This window comes from Macrobrachium nipponense, chromosome 27, assembly GCF_015104395.2.
Source record: "Macrobrachium nipponense isolate FS-2020 chromosome 27, ASM1510439v2, whole genome shotgun sequence".
Taxonomy (NCBI): domain Eukaryota; kingdom Metazoa; phylum Arthropoda; class Malacostraca; order Decapoda; family Palaemonidae; genus Macrobrachium; species Macrobrachium nipponense.
Window position 1 is genome coordinate 39,910,722 of NC_087216.1, and position 18,117 is coordinate 39,928,838.

Genomic DNA, 18,117 nt, shown 5'->3' on the forward strand with positions numbered 1-18,117 from the left:
AATATTCAACATTCATACATAGTTACCCTCTCATAAACTCCACAAAAGACTACCTTTCACATTTCTGATAAAAATTACCATGTTCTAAAGGGTCCACAATAACACAAAGTGTAAAAAGTCCGTGTATAATTTTGAAGACTTTACAAAAAGCTTTCGAACCCTTCCCTGGTTCATCTCAGTCCAAGATGAACCCAGGGAAGGGTTCGAAAGCTTTTTGTAAAGTCTTCAAAATTATACACGGACTTTTTACACTTTGTATTATTGTGGACCCTTTAGAACATGATATATACTCTCGTGATAGAGAGTTTTTCCCTACAAAAATTACCATCTCATCCATTCCCACAAGGAGCACTTTTTCCCACCTCCAACAAATACCTTTTCATCCACTTCAACTAGAATCATCTCTCATATCAAACAGATACCATCTTATTCACTACTAGAAAGACCATCTCTCTTGCCTTCATCAAATACCTTCTCATCCAATCTCACTTAAATCATCTTCCTCACCTCCAATCAAATCCTTATCACTCACTACAACAGGCATTACCTCTCATCTCTGACAAATGCCCTCTCATCCATTTCAAAGACAACCTCTGGGTTCCAGTGCTTGGCTTTGCGCCTAAAACCCACATTCCATATTCCACTGAGAACGTTTTTTTTATCTACTCCCATATGGGCCATCTTCCAAAACCTTCAAAAAATGTGTTGTTATCCCTTCCCACAAGGGACACTGCTTTTACCTCGGGCAAAAGCCTTTATCCATTCCCTGAAAAGCCCCCCGCTTTCACTTGTTGCAAATGCCAGCTCCCACAAAGACATCCCTTTACATCACCCACAGCTGCCATCTTACCCATCCCTACGAAGACGATGACTACTACCCCAGACTAACGTCTGCTCTTCCACTCCCACAAGGACTACTACTGTATCTCCCACAAATGTCTGCCCATCCATTTCCACAAAGACAACCTCTTCTGTCTCCTACAAATGCCCTCTCTTCCACTTATGTAGGTATCTTCATCACTATCTCCGTGAACCTTCAACGATATTTGGACTCCTGTATTACTTATTTTTCAAGTTTTTTGTCATCTTATTTACCAAAATAATGCACGTTGTTTAATTTTTATTCTGTTTCACAATTTATGACTGATCTTTGCTTTCATTATTTTTGGTCATAATATCTGCAGTGTTGTATATAACTAGTATTCTGCGTCATCTGTGAAAACGTACACTTTACTTGAAGTTTCTTGTAATTCGGGATAATTACATCGCCAGGACACTTGATGTTACTCTTCTAAGCAGAGTTTTTGAGACAGAATTACAGTAAACTTGAAATAGTAAGACCATTCTTAAACCATTTTGGTGCTTCGTCTTGAACACTACTAGAAGAGTAAAGCGAAACACAAATTTAAGATGAGAAATGGAATAGGAACGATTAGAAAAATCTAACATTTTGAAAATTTTATAGATTCTTGGTAAGAAAATAGATTGATAGTAAAGAGGCTGCGATAAAAAAATGAATTATTTAAGAAAAATAATTTCTTCACACGAGAAAAATAGAGGGAAACATGGAGTTTTTCTTAACCTTTATGATGAAATGGTTCATTCATTTGTTTATTTGTTTGGTTTTATGTACAACCCTCCACAGGGATGATTCCCTCTCTGGCGGGCCCATGTACGTTTTCTAAATATGTTGCTTCTTATATTTTATAGTTGTCTGGGAATGGGGAAATCATGATGTGCCATGGTCGGTGCGGCATGTCATCATTTGTAATGGTCACCGAAAGCTGTATCACCAGTTCTGACCTTTTGAATTGAATACGAGGTGCCAGGTCGATTAAAATAGAATCCTACCCTTAAATGGAATAACAGAAATTAGCTATAAGCATTAAATTTTGCCTAATTTGGCAGGGTAACCACGAGCTTGTCCAATTTTATCTTATTGTGTCTTGTGTGTAGTTTTTTTAAGTTCATTTGTTAATGAGTGATGGTTTACGTTAATGCAACAGGCATGAGTGCCACGATGCACAAACAATCATTGCAGGGGGATTATTTCTTAATCTGAAACCTCCAATCAATATGATACGTGTAGGAATAAATGACAGATTTTAGAAGTAATTTGTATTTTTCGTAACATACAAACCTAAGTTCTTGACATGTAGGACCACCCACCCCTCCTCCGATACTTGGGCTATTTTGCAAGTGCATGCGTCGCTCAGCAGGGGTATCCCTCGCCCCTCCCAACGGTAGTTAACTCTGGACTTAATTCCTTGTGTAAAGCTCGACGATTTGTATATTAGGAAAAACACGAAATACATTTAAATATTTGTCATTATCGTACATCTCAATACTCTCTCTCTCTCTCTCTCTCTCTCTCTCTGTGTTCATATGCCTTTATTCGTTGACAGTTTAAGGTCGTTGCGAACAACTTTGACCCAGTAGGTAGTATGCTCAATTTCGGGCCTCGGGTTGTTCTTATTTGATTAAGTTGGCGTCAAGCCAGCACGGCTTCTTGCTTATAGAGCAGCCCGTAAGGCCTCCGGTTAGTAATTTCTCGCACTTTGAATGCGTTCTTCAGTCATGCTGACTGGATTATGATCTAAGAAAGACTAGGGCGGGGATGACCTTTTTAGATCAGTATTTTGGGTCCTACAGAGTCTTCGCTATTGCCTTGTCATTTTCTACAATGCACGAAGACGGAAGTAACCGATGTTGTTTTAGATCTCGTCGCAGTCACCGTGGGCGTTCAGGCATCCGATGACATTGGAAGTTCGCATGATACCGAAGAGAAGAACTGTATTTCCATGTTTTTGTGTGTATCGCAAAATTGAATGATTTTATGGTCAACTCCGTCGTGTAGCCGAGAGTATGAGGCAACTAGTGACGTGGAAGCTTTCTGCACAGGCGGATCATCCATGATTCCGGAAAATTTGAGGAAATTATCATGGAAGGTTTTTTCCTTTTTTATGGGAGCTTCCTTGCTGTCGGGGGAAAGCTGTATTGTTGAAAAAAAATAAAATATTTCAAAGCATATAGAAGTGAAGTGCATAATAGTTTTTTGTAAATTATATATATATATATATATATATATATATATATATATATATATATATATATATATATATATATATATATATATATATCATCTAATAAAAGGAGCCCATAAAAACACCAAATGTAGAGAGAAAAGTACTATATTTCAGAGACTGCTGTCTCTCTCTTCAGGTATATGAATGAGAAAAGTTTACAGAAAAGGTGGTATTTATACCAAGAGATTCGTCCACAAGTAAGCCAATTTAGGTCACCCCCGCTGATAATCTTCCTTTAATCTTCTTAAGCGTTGGTTGAATGAACACTGCGTCGACGATGTCCGATGTCCAATTCCCTTTTGAGATGTTCATTACCTCTTGCTTCTCTTTTATTAAGGCCGATTCCACCATTTGACTCTTGTACCGGCAGTTGCTGCTATAAATTACACGTGACATATTCCAGTTTATTCTATGGTTATGTTCATTTATATGGTTGAAAATAGCCGAGTTCTGTTGTCCATACCTAACTGACCGTTTGTGTTGTATTAATCTCTGGGGAAGTGATTTACCTGTAAATCCGATGTAAGATTGGTCACAGTCCTGGCATGGGATCTCATATACCCAGAGTCTTTGGGCGATGTCTTTTGTTGGACGTTAATCAGGGATTTGGCTAAGGTATTTGGGTAGGTAAATGCAAAAGGGTTGGATTTCCCAAGGGTGTGAGTTACTCTCTTAATCGTCTCCAGGTGGGGAATTTTTATTTTATTGTTGGGTGTGTCTCTGGTCTTGTCTTTAGGGGGTCGGTAGAAAATTACGTTTGCTTTTTGAATTGCTTTCTCAATTATATGGTCAGGATACTTTAAAGATGAAAGTTGCTTGCGAATTAGTTCAAATTCTTTTTCCAGGAAATCTGGGGAACAAATTCGTAAGGCTCTTAAGAATAGGTTGCTAGCTACACCTATCTTGATAGTATTGTCATGATAGCTAAAGTAGTGAATATATGAAAGTGAGAACGTTGGTTTTCTGTATATGGTAAATTTGTATTCTGTCGTGTGTCTGATTATTAAAACATCAAGAAAAGGAATTTTGTTGTCTGTTTCCCATTCAACTTTAAATTTGATGCTGGGCACTAATGCGTTTAATTTTGAGAGGAATTCATTAAATTACCCCACTTATTATCCCAAAATGTTAGTATGTCATCCACGTATCTCATCCACAGCATGTTTTTGGGTTTTATTGCATTTATTACTGTAGTTTCAAAGTATTCCATGTACAGATTGGCTAAAATAGGACTTAAAGGACCACCCATACTACATTAACCCGAATTTTTGCTTGTAGAATGATTCCCCGAATGAAAATACGTTATTAGATGCACATAATTCAACTAACTTTATTATTTTGTCAAGTGCCAAAGAGAAATGATCTGAATAGGGGGATAATTTTTCCCTTAAAAACTGAAGAACGTCCTGTACTGGTACTTTTGTGAATAGGAGTCTACGTCAAGGCTTAAAAGTTTTATGTTGTGAAGTGGTAATATGTGCTTCTCTGAATTTGTGACAAAAGTCTTCCGAATGTTTGATGTGACTGGGAGAAAAAGTGCCTAAAAAAGGATGGAAAGGAGGCCAGCTAACCATTTAGAAATTTTGTAATTGAAAGCTCCGGCGCATGAAACGATGGGTCTGAATGGAAGATTGTCTTTGTGAGTTTTGGGAAGACCATAAAAGTAGGGTAATTTAGGATTAATTACTTTAAATTTCTCTAATAGTTCATACTCTTTTTGTCTTTTTGTCTTGGCCAATTAATCTTACTTTCCGAAAAAATTCTGTGGGAACGTTCTGGAGGGGATTTTTCGTCAGTTTTTCGTAAGTATTTGTGTGTCGCTAAGGAGCTGGTTGATTTTGTCGAGGTAGAAGTCTTTGTCCATTATTACAATTTTGCCGTCTTTGTCGGATCTACTTATTATAACATCTAACTTTTTTAGCGAGTGGATGGCTATCATGAATCTGCGGGGAACAGGATATTTCTTATGAAGGTCAGTTAAAGCATTTAGTAACACTCCTTTTAAACATATCTCTTCACGGCTGTAGTTTTTGTCAGATATGAATTTATCAAAAGCCACTATGAAGTCTAGGTTGTTTTTGCGGTCTGGCATAAGGGCAAAGGATAAGCCTAAATTTAAAAACTAAATGTTGATTTACAGTAAGGGGGTGTTGGATAAGTTTAAAACTTTGTCTTGTTGTTCAAGATTATTCCATGCGCTATTATCTATTAGGTTATTTAACTTGCGTAAAAGTCTGTTGGAAAATGAGTCACGCTATTATAGGCAGCAATGTCGGAACAGAACGGAATCAGATACCTGTATACGTGGTCCGTAGTGAGGAGGCGAAGATTAGATAGAGTTCCATATATCACATCTGCGTAGCACGAAGATGTCGTTCTCGTATTGGTGATTCTTTCTTCCAGGAAAATCTTGTGTGATAGAGGGAAGGGGTTTGATTGCAGAGTCCATCTCCCGAATCCGTACATTTTGGAAGTACTTGTTCTTTGAGGCATTCTTCCAAAAAGTGTTTTTGGTTTTTGGTTTTTCAGCCGGTGGTAGTCTGTTCAGTTCTTTTTCAAACTTGCGGAAAACTGGCTTGACTTCTGGAAGTGAGTGAAGAATCGTGGAAAGGCGGTTGAATTCCATAATGGGCTGACAATGACTGGTAAAAATGTTCTGTAAAAAACCAACTTGAATCCATCTAATAAAAGGAGCCCATAAAAACAACCAAAATGTAGAGTAGAAAAGTAACTATATTTCAGAGACTGCTGTCTCTCTCTTCAGGTATATGAATGAGAAAAGTTTACAGAAAAGGTGGTATTTATACCAAGAGATTCGTCCACAAGTAAGCCAATTTAGGTCACCCCCGCTGATAATCTTCCTTTAATCTTCTTAAGCGTTGGTTGAATGAACACAGCGTCGACGATGTCCGATGTCCAATTCCCTTTTGAGATGTTCATTACCTGCTTCTCCTTTATTAAGGCCGATTCCATCATTTGACTCTTGTACCGGCAGTTGCTGCTATAAATTACACGTGACATATTCCAGTTTATTCTATGGTTATGTTCATTTATATGGTTGAAAATAGCCGAGTTCTGTTGTCCATACCTAACTGACCGTTTGTGTATTAATCTCTGGGGAAGTGATTTACCTGTAAATCCGATGTAAGATTGGTCACAGTCCTGGCATGGGATCTCATATACCCCAGAGTCTTTGGGCGATGTCTTTTGTTGGACGTTAATCAATCTGTATATGGAATACTTTGAAACTACAGTAATAAATGCAATAAAACCCAAAAACATGCTGTGGATGAGATACGTGGATGACATACTAACATTTTGGGATAATAAGTGGGGTAATTTTAATGAATTCCTCTCAAAATTAAACGCATTAGTGCCCAGCATCAAATTTAAAGTTGAATGGGAAACAGACAACAAAATTCCTTTTCTTGAGTTTTGTTTTAATAATCAGAGACACGACAGAATACAAATTTTACCATATACAGAAAACCAACGTTCTCACTTTCATATATTCACTACTTTAGCTATCATGACAATACTATCAAGATAGGTGTAGCTAGCAACCTATTCTTAAGAGCCTTACGAATTTGTTCCCCAGATTTCCTGGAAAAAGAATTTGAACTAATTCGCAAGCAACTTTCATCTTTAAAGTATCCTGACCATATAATTGAGAAAGCAATTCAAAAAGCAAACGTAATTTTCTACCGACCCCCTAAAGACAAGACCAGAGACACACCCAACAATAAAATAAAAATTCCCCACCTGGAGACGATTAAGAGAGTAACTCACACCTTGGGAAATCAACCCTTTTGCATTTACCTACCCAAATACCTTAGCCAAATCCCTGATTAACGTCCAACAAAAGACATCGCCCAAAGACTCTGGGGTATATGAGATCCCATGCCAGGACTGTGACCAATCTTACATCGGATTTACAGGTAAATCACTTCCCCAGAGATTAAATAACAACACAAACGGTCAGTTAGGTATGGACAACAGAACTCGGCTATTTTCAACCATATAAATGACATAACCATAGAATAAACTGGAATATGTCACGTGTAATTTATAGCAGCAACTGCCGGTACAAGAGTCAATGATGGAATCGGCCTTAATAAAAGAGAAGCAGGTAATGAACATCTCAAAAGGGAATTGGACATCGGATATCGTCGACGCAGTGTTCATTCAACCAACGCTTAAGAAGATTAAAGGAAGATTATCAGCGGGGGTGGACCTAAATTGGCTTAACTTGTTGGACGAATCTCTTGGTATAAATACACCGTTTCTGTAAACTTTTCTCATTCATATACCTGAAGAGAGAGACAGCAGTCTCTGAAATATAGTACTTTTCTCTCTACATTTTGGTGTTTTTATGGGCTCCTTTTATTAGATGGAATTCTGTTGTTACAGAATATTTTTACCAGTCATTGTCAGCCCATTATGGAATTCAACTGCCTTTCCACGATTCTTCACTCACTTCCAGAAGTCAAGCCAGTTTTCCGCAAGTTTGAAAAAGAACTGAACAGACTACACCGGCTGAAAAACCAAACACTTTTTGGAAGAATGCCTCAAAGAACAAGTACTTCCAAAAATGTACGGATTCGGGAGATGGACTCTGCAATCAAACCCCTTCCCTCTATCCCACAACAGATTTTCCTGGAAGAAAGAATCACCAATACGAGAAACGACACTTCGTGCTACGCAGTGTGATATGGTGGAACTCGATCTAATCTTCGCCTCCTCACTACGGACCACGTATACAGGTATCTGATTTCATTCTGTCCGACATTGCTGCCTATAATGCGTGACTCATTCCAACAGACTTTTACGCAAGTTAAAAATAACCCTAATAGATAATAGCGCATGGAAATAATCTTGAACAACAAGACAAAGTTTTTAAACTTATCTAACACCCCCCCCCCCCCCCCCCCCCCCCCCCCCCCCCCCCCTTCCCCCCTTACTGTAAATCAACATTTAGTTTTAAATTTAGGCTTATCCTTTGCCCTTATGCCAGACCGCAAAAACAACCTAGACTTCATAGTGGCTTTTGATAAATTCATATCTGACAAAAACTACAGCCGTGAAGAAATATGTTTAAAAGGAGTGTTACTAAATGCTTTAACTGACCTTCATAAGAAATATCCTGTTCCCCGCAGATTCATGATAGCCATCCACTCGCTAAAAAAGTTAGATGTTATAATAAGTAGATCCGACAAAGACGGCAAAATTGTAATAATGGACAAAGACTTCTACCTCGACAAAATCAACCAGCTCCTTAGCGACACAAATACTTACGAAAAACTGACGAAAAATCCCCTCCAGAACGTTCCCACAGAATTTTTTCGGAAAGTAAGATTAATTGGCCAAGACAAAAAGAGTATTGAACTATTAGAGAAATTTAAAGTAATTAATCCTAAATTACCCTACTTTTATGGTCTTCCCAAAACTCACAAAGACAATCTTCCATTCAGACCCATCGTTTCATGCGCCGGAGCTTTCAATTACAAAATTTCTAAATGGTTAGCTGGCCTCCTTTCTCCTTTTTTAGGCACTTTTTCTCCCAGTCACATCAAACATTCGGAAGACTTTTGTCACAAATTCAGAGAAGCACATATACCACTTCACAACATAAAACTTTTAAGCCTTGACGTAGACTCCCTATTCACAAAAGTACCAGTACAGGACGTTCTTCAGTTTTTAAGGAAAAATTTACCCCCTATTCAGATCATTTCTCTTTGGCACTTGACAAAATAATAAAGTTCTTTAGTTGAATTATGTGCATCTAATACCGTATTTTCATTCGGGGAATCATTCTACAAGCAAAAATTCGGGTGTAGTATGGGTAGTCCCTTAAGTCCTATTTTAGCCAATCTGTACATGGAATACTTTGAAACTACAGTAATAAATGCAATAAAACCCAAAAACATGCTGTGGATGAGATACGTGGATGACATACTAACATTTTGGGATAATAAGTGGGGTAATTTTAATGAATTCCTCTCAAAATTAAACGCATTAGTGCCCAGCATCAAATTTAAAGTTGAATGGGAAACAGACAACAAAATTCCTTTTCTTGATGTTTTAATAATCAGAGACACGACAGAATACAAATTTACCATATACAGAAAACCAACGTTCTCACTTTCATATATTCACTACTTTAGCTATCATGACAATACTATCAAGATAGGTGTAGCTAGCAACCTATTCTTAAGAGCCTTACGAATTTGTTCCCCAGATTTCCTGGAAAAAGAATTTGAACTAATTCGCAAGCAACTTTCATCTTTAAAGTATCCTGACCATATAATTGAGAAAGCAATTCAAAAAGCAAACGTAATTTTCTACCGACCCCCTAAAGACAAGACCAGAGACACACCCAACAATAAAATAAAAATTCCCCACCTGGAGACGATTAAGAGAGTAACTCACACCCTTGGGAAATCCAACCCTTTTGCATTTACCTACCCAAATACCTTAGCCAAATCCCTGATTAACGTCCAACAAAAGACATCGCCCAAAGACTCTGGGGTATATGAGATCCCATGCCAGGACTGTGACCAATCTTACATCGGATTTACAGGTAAATCACTTCCCCAGAGATTAATACAACACAAACGGTCAGTTAGGTATGGACAACAGAACTCGGCTATTTTCAACCATATAAATGAACATAACCATAGAATAAACTGGAATATGTCACGTGTAATTTATAGCAGCAACTGCCGGTACAAGAGTCAAATGATGGAATCGGCCTTAATAAAAGAGAAGCAGGTAATGAACATCTCAAAAGGGAATTGGACATCGGACATCGTCGACGCAGTGTTCATTCAACCAACGCTTAAGAAGATTAAAGGAAGATTATCAGCGGGGGTGACCTAAATTGGCTTACTTGTGGACGAATCTCTTGGTATAAATACCACCTTTTCTGTAAACTTTTCTCATTCATATACCTGAAGAGAGAGACAGCAGTCTCTGAAATATAGTACTTTTCTCTCTACATTTTGGTGTTTTTATGGGCTCCTTTTATTAGATGGAATTCTGTTGTTACAGAACATTTTTACCAGTCATATATATATATATATGTATGAAATATAAACGTAATATGTCATACTGCTCACAAATATGGGATAAGATCCACAATGAAATACATGTTACAAAATATTGCGTATTAAAACTGTATATGAACATTGGACATGTTCATTAAAATTATTTTTAGTGAAGAAGTCCACAGTAGTTGGGCGAAAGCTATAACTTTTGAACATGTCTGTGACATGTATTTCATTGTGGATTTTACCTAGCACACCTATAGCCTATAACTATATATATGTATTATTTATATATATATATGTATATTATATCATATATATATATTGTATATTATATATATGCATGTATAATATATGTATATATATACTTATTATTACTCTATATGGTACTAAAACATATATATATAATATATTATATATATATATATATATAATATATATATTATATATTATTAATATAATATATCTATATATATAATATATCGATTACTATATAATAATTAATATACTACTATATATATAGATAATATATATATATATATATATCTATATATATAATCTATATATTAATATAAATATATATATCTTTATATATATATATATTATATATATATCTATATATATAGAATATATATATATAATATATAATATAATATATATATATATATTATATATATATTATATATATAATTAATGCAATAATAGCAATTAATAAATGCGTAATTGTTTGCATTTTGCGTATTTATGTGAGCAGCTGAAAGCGCGTTCATGACCTGATATCAACAAAGCTTGCTTTGTAGAACGGAATGGCATCCAACAAAAGAGGCGGAACTGATGAAGACGAAGAATGGCGAACGCTTGATGAATCGGAGGCAGTTGACAAGACAAATGATGATGATTTTGACGCCTCCAGGTGAAGGATTGATATGCACTGTTGAGTGATTGTTGTATTCATCATCCTGATGCGATTTGCTCCTTTGGCGGTGTGACCTGAAGACGGTTGAGTGGAAGTATCCCGTGCGGGTCCGTGCTTTCAAAGCACTAAAGTTTGTATGTACAAATGGCTTGTCCTTGGAAAATGTGTTCGCTGTTAATATTAATAAGAGACGTGAAATTCTCTTTGCCGTTTCAAACCGATGATCAGTGTCAACATGTGAAACCACAAAGAGAGAGAGAGAGAGAGCGAGCTCTCAAGTGAAACGTCTGAATACTGAGCAACGCAATGTGGCTTCTTAAATAACCTCTCAGTATAGATGGAACAAATTGTACATCTGGTTTTGTCGCAAGATTTCGTGTATTTATAACTGCTACAAAAGTTCATCAAGGCATTGCATGTCTTTGCTTTATAATATTCACCATAAATATTTAGTGTTTATTGCATTTACGTAGTTAACTGATACTGCAAGTTCGTATTCCTTGTTTTCTCAGTAATTTAATTGTGCATTTTCGTGTTCGCAACTAATACAGCGTGATGTCGAGATGAGCTGAAATAGCGGTCGCAGGCAGCAGTTTTGCATGATAATTCTCTACAGGTCAGTGAGCAGTCTGCTGCCATTTTTTATCTGGGTTATAATTTATAAAAAGAAAATTCCCACAGATTTAGACAATAGCGAGAATCTTTTGCGAGTGCATTTGGATCGAATCATCTTGGTCATTTATCACTAAACTGGACCATTTTTTTTAAAGTGTGTTTTCATGAACTAATTTCTTGGCTGAAATATTTCCAAACCGGAACTTTTTTAAAACGTGGTTTTATGAAGAGCATTTTTCCTTTGCTTCACTCGAGCGAAAAAGGAGGTTGTTTAATATAGGTTATTTACTTTTCCTTGTTGACTCCAATGCTCAGTCTCTTAACGTTAATTGAACGAATTTGTAGATGGAATGACATTGGTTTTCTGTATTTCTGACTCCTCTGTCTAACATGGCGATTCGTGGTGTTAAAGACTTCCAGCAACTGGCTTTCCGATTGTTCCACGCATTCATTATTTCTCATTTATACTTCGATTCAGATCGCTATGATTGAAATAATCGTCCAACTGTAGCCGGTCCGTCAGAAGGTTTCTATTATTTGTTGAATTGCTGCTTCGGTGTCAACAAACTCTATTCTAAAAGAGGTTTCTGATAATGAATGTGTCTCCAAGTCTGCACTCTACTTCGGCCTGTGAAGCACCTTACTGAATGATGTGGATGCTCAAGGTTCGTGAGTATCCAGTTTCATTGCATTTGCATTATATCTTTCGCGGCGTTCACCCCGTAGGGCAGGGGGTTTCAACCTTTTCCTCGCAACATACCCCCTTCACTTTGTATAACTTGGAAAACAAAACCAATTCAGAAAAACTGTACAGAGGGGAAGTAAGTATATAACTCTCCTGACATAACCAATAATATTGTAAACATGAAGAAATCCATAAAAAAAGACCATTTTATAAAATTATTTACCTCTGGCCATGCAGTAAATTTTCAAGGTTATGGTACTGAGCTGTAAAAACAAAATACATTATTATTCCGTCAGCTGCAAAGGTAGTTAATGAAGTTGGTGAAACTGTTTTCATTAAGTATCCTAGTTGGCCGAGGAGCAGATTTTGCTAAAGCACATTGAAGTTCGGCATCTAACATTCATTCGAGTGCCATGGGGAGCGCGTACCCCCTGACAGACCCTTGGCGTACACCCTGGGGTAGTACGCGTACCCTAGGTTGAAAACACCTGCCATGGGGTGTTAGTGTCGTCTGTGCACAGTAGCGCCCCTGCGGCACCTAGCTGCAACCCCCTTTTCATTCCTTTTATTGTACCTTCGTTCATTGTCTCTTCCATCTTGCAATCTACCCTCTCCTAACAATTATTTCATAGCGCAACTGCGAGGCTTTCCTTGCGTTACGCCTTTCAAACTTACCTACTCTCAATTTCCATGCCAGCGGTGAATGATTTCATAGGTCTGAGTGCTTGGCCTCAAGCCAAAACTTGATTCCAGTACAATCCATTTCATGCGTTTATCCAAATTTGTTAGTCGTAATATATCAGTCTGATTGTAAACCATACACTTATTTCGACAATTTTGTTGTGCACTGATTGCATATGCAGAATTTTTTTCACTCAAGTCTAGCTCTAAATAAGATAATCAGTTTGTTAAAAATTGTTTTCCTTGAATAGTTTTTATTTAATGTGCTTTTGTGTAGTGCTTTTACTAGGACGTACACATAACGAGGATTCATAGGTACGGAAACAGTACTCCGGGCTGAGTGGGAATTATGGATATCGATTGGTTTCCGGCGCTGTTAAATAGATGTTTTAGATAACACGAGCTTCCTTGTAATGGGTCAATACGCATTCACTCCTTCAACTGGCGCGTTCATTCCGCTTTGCAAAATAATCGGCCGTTGCTGGTTTACCGATGTTTCTTTTCCCTGTGGTGCCCCGAGTCCGAAACAGCTTTGTGAATTCGATGTCTGTCAACATAATCCCCCTTATGGGGTTAATGCCGTCAGTGCACCTCATGCGGTGCACTGTAGGCATTACTTCAGGGTCTCTTTGCAGCGTGCCTACGGCTCCTATCTAAAACCCTTTCATTCCTTGGACTGTACTTCTTTTCACATTATCTTTTTCTTCTATCGTACTTTCCACCCTCTACTAACAACTGATTCATAGTGCAACTGAAAGGTTTCCCTCTTGTTAAACCTTTCAAAATTTTACTGTCAATTTCAGTTTTAGCGCTGAATGACCACATTGGTCCCAGTGCTTGGCCTTTGGCCTAAATTCTATATTCAATCCAATTTCAGTACAATCGAAAAAACTTTTCCATCCTGATTTCACACGAAGAACGTGCACTCGAATTCCGGGCCGTCGCCCGTTGTGGCAAATATACCGGTTGGCCCACGTATATCATGCACTTGACAGTTACCTGTTGAAAGTTTGGCGTCATGGTGCTGTTGAAAGATGCCAGTTTCTCATTTGGCTTTCTGGTATATTTTGTGAGCTTCAGTAATCAGTTACCTAATACCCGAGGTTTTTTTTCTTTTTTCTTCTCGGCTCCCCCTACCCCACAACAGACGGCATCCTGCGCAACTCTATATTCAAGGAAAACTATTATTTTGTAAGAAGACGTAAAAGTGCCGAGGGTTAGCCTTAAAACAGGTGGGTGCTTGAACTGTTCAATATAGTTTAGCATAATTTGAATAATGCAAGATCATTCAAACCATATACTTCCAGGAAATGAAATAACCTAAGGACATTTTTCTGGATCTTTGCAATTTTTTAAAGGGTGAGTTTGTTACAGGGCAAATGTTTTTTTTTATTAAGCTGGCCCTCTGCCAGCACGGGCTCTTGCTCATAGAGCAGCCCGTAATTAAAGTTGATGAGCATATGAGATGGTTAGGATATGAAAACTTTATTTGTGATACATGGCTATGACGTGGTGAGGGTGATATTGAAATGAAAGATTTGATGGGCAAGGTTGCAACTTCTTTGAACCCTAAGGTACCCTTCAGTTATGGGGGAAGTGCGATAGTAGTGAGTGTTGGCAAGTAAGAGAGGCCAACAGATTGGAAGGATGAAAGGCTTGAGTTTTAGGCACAGGTCGCTAGTAAGATAGGTCATGGGGGTTTGAGGCATATTCTTTTTCCGTTCCTATTTCTTGTGGGTAGTAGTGTGAGTTGTTTGTTGAGTGTGCTGGAGAGATAGTGATCTGAATGAGAAGGGGAATGAAGGAAGTTAGTCTGTTGTCATTTTGATTAAACTAGAGTTAGATGAAGGATGTTAGTATGATGAAAGCTACCCAGGTGGGTATTTTGTATTCAGTCTGTCTTGTAAGCAGGTGATTAGTTCTTTTTATTGTCTTGAGTTGGTATGTGGGTTAGGGGCACAGAGGTGGAGGTGGAGGCTATCCTGACTGGTAACACCACGTGTTGTCAATCAGGGTAGTGCCTTAACTTCTACCGTGGTGGTGGTGGTAGGAGCATAGGCAACCTACAAGTTCTTGAGTGTTAGCTAGAATGTGCTTTGTGAGTTGAGTGGCTGTCCATTCGTTCCCTGCATATCTCGCTCTTAGCTGTTCCGTTACTGGACAGTCTAGTCGGTAGTGTTCTAGGGGTTCTTCTGCAATCCTTTCACAGCATTTACATGGCTTGGGTTGTTTTCTATTCTTTGCCATATGCACTGGTACCCTAGTCTTACTCGATGGACTATGACTGTTAGTGCCCATGACGTATCTCTGAGTAAGTTGTGTTTGTAGACTTGCGGTGGCTACATACCATTCAGTAGTTTTAGTCTCCAAAAATAGCTCTCCTGATTTTGCTTTCTTCTTGTAGTAGGCAGTATGCTGTGACTTTGCTTTGCAGTTGGGTGAGTGAGTGGCTGATTTTGACACTGATATTGCTGATTTGTAGCCGGCTCTTTGCTAGGGAATCAGCTTCCTCATTTCCGTGGATTCCTACGTGGCTCGGAATCCAGTTTAGTGCTATCTGCCTGTTTCTAGTTTGATTGAGGTTTGCAATTGCCCACATGCATGTTAGGAGTTTGATGTTTTCTTTTGCCTTGCCTTTTGTGATGGTTTGTATTGCTCCTTTTGAGTCCGTGTGAATTGTTGTATTTCTCTGCTTGTGCTGTGAGTCTTCAAGCGCCTTTGCAGTGACTATTAGCTCAGTCTGTAGAGTGGAGGCATTTAGAGAGGCTCCAGCTTCCTTTGACGGATGTCTAGTAGACTCCTGCTTCCGCCGCAGGGATGTTGAGGTCTACTGATCCGTCCATGAAGTATACGTTTGTGGCTGCTGTTTTCCTGATTGATTTTGTGCTGCTTGTTTCAGCTGGTGGGTGGTGCATGCTTCTTTGTTTGCATGGAGAATTATGTAGCTTGTTTTGAATGGTTCTGGTTCCCAGGGTGCTGGTTCTGTGTACTCTGTGAATGGAGTATCAGCTTTGATCGCTGCAGCATGATTTTGCATGCCTATTCTTCATAGTTCTTCCAGAAAATTGACAGCATACGTCTTGGGTGGGTTTAGTTCTTCGTGGAGGTCAATGCATTTTTAGATTTCTCTTTTGAGTGGACAGCTCCTGTTGTTTTTAAAGTTTTTTAGCAGGATGGATGTGTTTCTCTGGTCTACTCTATATGTTAAAGACTGCAATTTTGTCTCATCCCTCAGGATGCATAAGTTAGTCCACATTGGTGCACCTGTAATGAATCTTGGGGCAATGTTATGGATCACTTCAAAGCTTTTTTGTTCTGTGCTTGTGAGACAGGTGAGGACAGATGCCGCATACTCAACAATTGACCTTATTGTCTGTATGGAGAAGGTTCTGAGGGCATGATGTACTGCTGCTTGTTTTAGAGAGGTGATTCTTCTCATGGCGCTTTGGCTGCATTTGATTTTCTGCATGAATATTTCAGTTTCTTTGCGTGGAGAAAGTTGTTTGTTGATGCTTGCTTCTAGGTACACTTAAGTTGTGTGCCCATTCGATGGGTTGACCCATGAGTTGTATTTCGTTCGGGTCTACGTAGACTGTGTTTGATTGCCATTGCTTTAATTTTTGCCACGCTGATTTTTAGACCTAGGGCAAAGCATTTTATTAAGCAGCCAATCTCTCTCTCTCTCTCTCTCTCTCTCTCTCTCTCTCTCTCAAGATTAGCTTAACAAAGAGTGGCTTAGCTAATTGTTGATGTTTAAGTGGAAAGTTTCTTATATAAAATACAATGTGTATCCCACTATCTTTGTGCGTAACTTTTGTATTGCACAGAACCACTGGCTCATATAATTAAGCAGAACAAAGGTGTGTTTGTCAAAGCTTTAGGACTATGCATACTGGCCCCAGGGTCGGCATTGCCTTTTCAGCCTTCAAAACTATTGCAGTCAATTTTGATGGTATATAGGCTACATGTGTGTGCACATAAAGAGGCATTGGTATACACGGGAAAAGTTTAACTTAAATGAAGTATAGAGTGCTTAAGTTTTTGAATAACGCACAATGTGTTTATATTTGTTTTGTAGTCTGCTGGGCTGTATCCAGTTGTTTATTTTGCAGTCGCCAAAGTGTTCTATATGTTTGTACCTCTATTAGAGCGGTAGTGCCGTCAGTGCATCTCATGCGGTGCACTGCAGGCATTACATAAGGTTCTTTGTAGCGTCCCTTCGGCCCTTCGCTCTTCGCTACAACCTCTTTTATTCCTTTTACTGTACCCCCGTTCATATTCTTTCTTCGATGAAAAATGAGTAGGAAAAGAGACGAACGTTCTATACCAGGAACATTTTAACACCAAACAAAGATTGAGTGTTAAAATGCAGTGTATTGGAACCAAGAGAATCGCGACGAGAAAAGCAAAGTACAGAAAGTGAAGAAAATTGCATTTAGAAGGGTAAGGATTAGAACTGTTATAAGAGTAGCAAGTACAAGTAAGACTTAACATCGAATTCATAACAGTTCTGCTTAGTTTATTTTTGACTATATTTGACGGCGATTTTCCACATATAAGAATAAAACCAGAAAATGATGTTGAATTAGAGAGTGAGATACAGAGAACGGCGCTGATTGAACTAAATTGTTTGAAATTCAAGCCCTTAAAGCATATAATTTTGAAACGTTACGTCGTCAGTATTTTGTATGATAATCGAATCAAACTTTTCCTTCGGGCTATCTAACATTATGTGGGAAATTATCATGAGAAGTGTAATAGTGGCAATGTTCTCCATATTTGCTGTCTTTCCCATAGCACTCTGATAGCTAGAGAAAGTCAGAGGAAAAGTAGCAAAGATTGAATCAGAATGCTCACCCAAAATATGTATTGAAAAGAAGTTGATTTGAAATGTTGCTCATCATGTGTGAAGGACCTGGAGACCCACCACATTGGGCGAATAATAAACGACCGAGAGGAGTGAAAGGATAAAGGGGGGAAAATACGATAATAAAGAGGGGGAAGTACCAAGAAACATGAAAGAGAAAATGTTTGAAGATACTTGGAAGAACAACACGATAGGCATAATGATGTGGATATAGATATATA